This window comes from Larimichthys crocea, chromosome XIV (genome assembly GCF_000972845.2).
Source record: "Larimichthys crocea isolate SSNF chromosome XIV, L_crocea_2.0, whole genome shotgun sequence".
In the NCBI taxonomy this organism is placed as follows: domain Eukaryota; kingdom Metazoa; phylum Chordata; class Actinopteri; family Sciaenidae; genus Larimichthys; species Larimichthys crocea.
This window is the reverse complement of record NC_040024.1, coordinates 12441348-12447437: the sequence shown is the minus strand read 5'-3', so window position 1 is coordinate 12447437 and position 6090 is coordinate 12441348.

Sequence of the window (6090 nt, the reverse complement as noted above, 5' to 3'; positions counted from 1 at the left end):
TATATTCTTAACATTTACCCATACTGAATAACTAAAATGAACCTGACTGTTTGGTTAATTAATTCAAGTAATCTGATTACTCAATCAGTTGTCAGGACCTCAGAGGTCGAAGGTTGTTGTGTTTGTGGCTGAACGTGAACAAGAGGCTTTTGTTCTGAAGGAATCTGGTCTGTAAAAGATTTCTCTGCGTGTTGGACGTCTGTCTGTTCATGGTGTTTTTAAATTGTTTTTAGTCTGAGATCAAATAAATCATGTTAAAGATGAATGCAGCCTTCAACCTCTGAAAACTTTAGTAAGGACACTGTTTATTCTTTGAATATTTAAATACTGTACAGAGTACTACATGTTAAATTTAATTTAAATTAAGTGAAAGATGGAGACATCTTGTTTGTTTATAATTAATTTTATTAGTATAGTATACATTTTTTCAGTATTTGTTTAGGTAACTTGTCTAAACAAAACTAAATCAAACTTATTTGTACACAGCAGGTTTTGGTTGACTAGTGTGGCTGATCAAGATGCATCACTATGACACTGGTGAGTCTGTTTGTGTTATATAGCTTAACAGGTGTACTTTATTTAACATCACAAGGTGTGTTTTATACCATCTGGGACCTGGATATGAAAGTCCTTGGCTGGTGTTGTTTAAGGCCTGTTGGAACTGGACTAAAATAATGTTGGAAACAACCTGCAGTCATGAAACATTCACATAAGTTAGACAGAATAAAACAACTTTTATTAACTTTGACTTTTGCTGAATCCGTTATTTCCACAACCGAAATCCTGTCGCTTCTGCTGCGTTTCAATCATTCAATCTTAATTTATAAGAGCAACAGGTGTTCGCAAAAAGAAAGTACAGATGTAAAACTACAATCAAAGATATGGAGGATAAAATCATCAGAAATATTAAAAACTGGATTAAAGTATGGATTAAAATATCAAATGAACTGTCAGTTCAATTAATAATATGACTTGATGTTTTCAAATAAAATTAAAATCAGATTTTATTTGTATAGCCTAAAGTCACAAAGTCCATTTTCCTCTGAGGCTTTACAATCTGTACAGGGAGTGACACCCTCTGTCCTTAGACCCTCGGTTCCAGTGAGGAAAAACTTGCCCACAAAAACCTTTAACAGGGAAAAAAGGTGGAAGAAACCTCAGGAAGAGCCACAGAGGAGGGATCCCTCTCCCAGGACGGACAGACGTGCAATAGATGTCACGTGTACAGAACAAATCAACACAAACATATTGTACAATTACAATGACTGATAAAATGACAATGAATTACAATGACTGATAAAATGACAATGAATTACAATGAATGATAAAATGACAATGAATCACAATGACTGATACAATGACAATGAATTACAATGACTGATAAAATGACAATGAATTACAATGAATGATAAAATGACAATGAATCACAATGTCTGATAAAATGACAATGAATGATAAAATGACAATGAATTACAATGAATGATAAAATGACAATGAATCACAATGCCTGATAAAATGACAATGAATTACAATGAATGATAAAATGACAATGAAAGCAGTGGAACCTGTGATAGAGATAGAGAGACACAGATGCACAGCAGCAGCAAATCATCAACTAACAGGAGCACTTGCAAGTAAAATATCTGCTTCCCCCCCCTCCATTAACTGACAATCCCCTCTGACCTCACCAAATTCTACAACAAAACACTTTTCTCCTGTCTCAATCAGCTGGCCCCCATCAAAATTAAAACTGTCTCCTTCACCCACTCTGCCCCCTGGTACACTTGTGAACTACACAAAATGAAATCATGAAAACGACAGCTTGAAAGACTTCACAAGAAAACTGGTTTAACTGTCTATCTACAAGCCTATACAGATTATCTTTAGCAGTATAAGGATGCTCTCAGTACTGCCCGGTCCACCTACTACTCTCACCTCATTCACTCTGGCTCCACCAACCCCAATGTTCTGTTTTCTACAGTAAATAAACTCCTCAAGCCCAGCAACAACACCTCCAACTCATTCACCACTGATAAATGCAACTCCTTTCTCTCATTCTTTCAAACAAAGATTGACACCATTTATAACAACCTGTCCTCCTCCCCTGCCACCACAGCCTGCACTCCCACTCCCAACCTGTCCTCCTCCCCTGCCACCACAGCCTGCACTCCCACTCCCACTCCCTCCACCCCTTCTCACCTCTCAGCCTCTGTCTCAGTTCTCTCCCATGTCATCAGCGGAGCTGCCCAAAATCATGACAGGCATGAAAACCTCTACATGTGTCCTGGAACCCGTCCCATCTCACCTCATTAAGGACTCTTTACCAGCGATCTCCACACTCATCACAGAAATCATAAACTCCTCCCTCGGGTCTGGCTCAGTCCCCCGTTCACTCAAACTGGCTGCTGTCACCCCCATCCTTAAAAAAACCTGGACTCAACCTTGACATCATGTCGAACTTCCAGTCCATCTCCATTCTCCCCTTTCTGTACAAAATACTGCAGCCTATTGTTTCCACACAACTCAAAGCCCACCTCTCCCAGGGTTCAGTGCTCTGACCCCTCCTCTTCATACTTTACCTGCTCCCCTTTGGCAACATCATTCGCCACCATGGTCAAAATTTCCACTGTTATGCCGATGACGTCCAGTTTTATATCTCCACCAATTCATCACCCCCTCCACTCACTCCACTCTCTCCAACTGCCTTGCCGACATCAAATCCTGGATGCAGACCAACTTGCTCAAACTAAACTGTGACAAATCAGATGTGATCATTATTGCCCCCAAATCCCTCACTAAAACCGCAGACAGTTTCCGCCTCAACATTGACAACTCCACCCTGTCTCCATCCCCCCACAGTCACAACCTCAGAGTCATCTTTGACAATAACCTCTCCTTTGAACATCACATAAACCAAATCACCAGAACTGTCTTCTTTTATCTCAAGAACATAGCCTGACTCCGCCCATCAGTCTCCTCCTCCTCCTCCGCCGTTGAAACCCTCATTCACACCTTCATCACTTCCAGAATTGACTACTGCAACAGCATCCTCTATGGCACACCATCCAAAACTTTAAATAAACTGCAGTACATCCAAAACTCTGCTGCTCGTCTGCTCACCCACACCCGCGATCACATCACTCCTGTCCTCCAGAAACTCCACTGGCTCCCAGTTCCACAGTGTATTCAGTTCAAAATCCTCCTCCTCACACACAAAGCCCTCCATAACCAGACCCCTTCCTACCTCACTGACTTGCTCCATCGCCACAATCCATCCCGCAGTCTCTGTTCATCTGATGCAAACCTCCTGACTCCTCCACCACAGACCAAGCACCGAACCTGGGGCGACAGAGCCTTCTCTGCAGCTGCCCCCTCCCTCTGGAACTCTCTCCACAAACACATCCGTGACTGTACTGACGTGCCCACCTTCAAATCTCTGACAAAAACACACATTTTTAAAATAGCTTTTAATATTTAGCTCAGTCTATTGTATTTTTAGTGTACTATCTCATATTGTTTTGATGATTTGATGGTCTTTTTTTGTAAATTGTCTTTGAGTACCTTGAAAAGCAAGAGCAAAAAAGCTTATAGTACAGTAATATGAACTCAAAGGTTATTTAAAAATGGTCAGACAGAAGAGGATTCTGTGGACAGACAAGAACAAGATCAAGAGTGTGGTTCAGACAATGAGTCAGTTTATTTACACTCTGACAGAAGCCAATTGAATCTAATAAAGAGATAAACGCAGTACTAAGACTATCATTGTGGTTGTCCATATGAATGTTAAAATCACCTACAATAATTACTTTATCTGTTTTAAGGATCAAGCCTGATGCAAATTCTGCAAATTCAGATAAAAATTCAGAATAAGGACCTGGAGCTCGATATACTGTAACAAATAAAATTGGCTGCGATGTTTTCCAGGTTGGGTGAGTGAGGCTAAGAACAAGACTTTCAAATGAATTATAATTTAGTTTAGGTTTAGGATTTATTAATAGACTTGAGTCAAATATGGCTCCAACTCCACCACCTCGACCAGTACTTCGAGGAACATGAGTATTATAATGACTCGGAGGAGTGGATTCATTTAAGCTAACATATTCATCCTCCTGCAGCCAGGTTTCAGTGAGACAAAACAAATCAATATCATAGTCAGATATTAATTCATTGACTAAGACAGCTTTAGATGACAAAGACCTGATATTCAATAGTCCACATTTAATTCTCTTATTTTGGACTGTTGGAGATGTTGATTTAATTTGTATTAAGTTTTTATGATGAACTCCTCTTCTGTTTGTTTTATCTTTAAATAATGTAGGTGGACGGGGGACAGACACAGTCTCTATACTAAAGGACTGGGTGGGCAACTGCTCTAATGGAGGCGCAGAGAAGCGTGTAAGACTGCAGCTCTGCTTCCTGGTCTCAGCTCTGGGTTGTCGACATGGTTTTGGTCAGCTAATAAACTTGGCCATATTTCTAGATATGAGAGCTGCTCCATCCAAAGTGGGATGGATGCCGTCTCTCCTAATCAGACCAGGTTTTCCCCCGAAAGGTGTCCAGTTGTCTATGAAGCCCACATCGTTTGCTGGACACCACCTCGACAGCCAGCGGTGGAATGACGACATGCGGCTAAACATGTCATCACTGATCACATTCAGTGCAGCTATAAACGTTTGCTGACTTCCTCATTTAAACTGGTTGATTCAAACTTACAGAACTTATTTAAAATCTCATCGTTTATTAATCGTGTAAAATAGAACTAGAGATGTAATCTGATCATGGCGAATGATTCAGTTAAACGATTGAACTGAATGTGAACCAGGACACAACGTAGAAATGTCATGCGTGCCCATTCACATGAATGTCCTGATGTGTTCTGACAATTATTGATCATTGGAGTGTTTCAACAAGTTGTTGTCATGTGATCTTTGATGAATATTCATCCTGCTGGTTGTTTCCTGTCTGAGGGACAGCTGAGTGTGAACATCAAACTGTTTCACCTGAAATCCTCCAACATCAGAGAAAAAGCCTCAGGGCCAAAGATAACCTCGTTTTTATGCTGCTGCACCGTCACATCCACAAAACGACGACACCACCACCAAAATACACAGATAACATAAACATATCATATATAAACATCTCCAGACTCAGAAAAGACAATAACACCATGAAAACAGACAAAATACATATACAGGATTGTAGGTGTGTTTTATATAGCATCACAAAATGTGTTTTATATAACATCACAGGTGTGTTTCATATACCATCACAACGTGTTTTATATAGCATATAGGTGTGTTTTATATAACATCACAAAGTGTGTTTTATATAGCATCATAAAGTGTTATATATAGCATTACAGGTCTGTTTTAAATAACATCACAAGGTATTCTTTATATAACAGCACAAGGTGTGTGTCATATAACATCACAAAGTGTGTTTTATATAACATCACAAAGTGTGTTTTATATAACATTACAGGTTCACCTCCTTCATTCTCTACCTCTTGTATTCCTCACCTTTATTGTTCTATTGTTGCTGTAACAAACACAATTTCCCTGCAGGGATTAATAAAGTATTTCTGATTCTGATTCTCCTTCATTCCTCACCTCCTTCATTCTTTACCTCCTCCCCTGAACACTTATCTCCTTCATTCTTTACCTCCTTCATTCTTCACCTCCTTAATTCTTCATGTCCTCTCTCCTCATTCTCTCTTCTTCTCCTCTTTTCTTCTCTCCTTCACTTGTTGAACTTCTTCACTTTGTCCTTTCTACACTTCTTCTTCTATGTAGCACCTCCTCCTCTTCTCTCCAGTTTTCCAGTTTGACCTTCATCTTTCCCTCCTCACCTCCTCCTGCCCTAACCCCTTCATCTTTTCACCTCCTCCCCTCTTCCTCTGCACCTCCTCCTCATGTTTTTCACGCCTCTGAACACTTTGATTCAGTTTTCTTCTCTTCCTCCACCACCACCCCCTTCTCCTCTCTTCACCTCCTTATTTTTTCCTGTTTCTTCGTCCTCCATCTCTTCACCTCCTCTTCCTGTACACCCGCTCCTCGGTCTTCCTCTTGTTTTTGGACTCCCCCCCCCCCC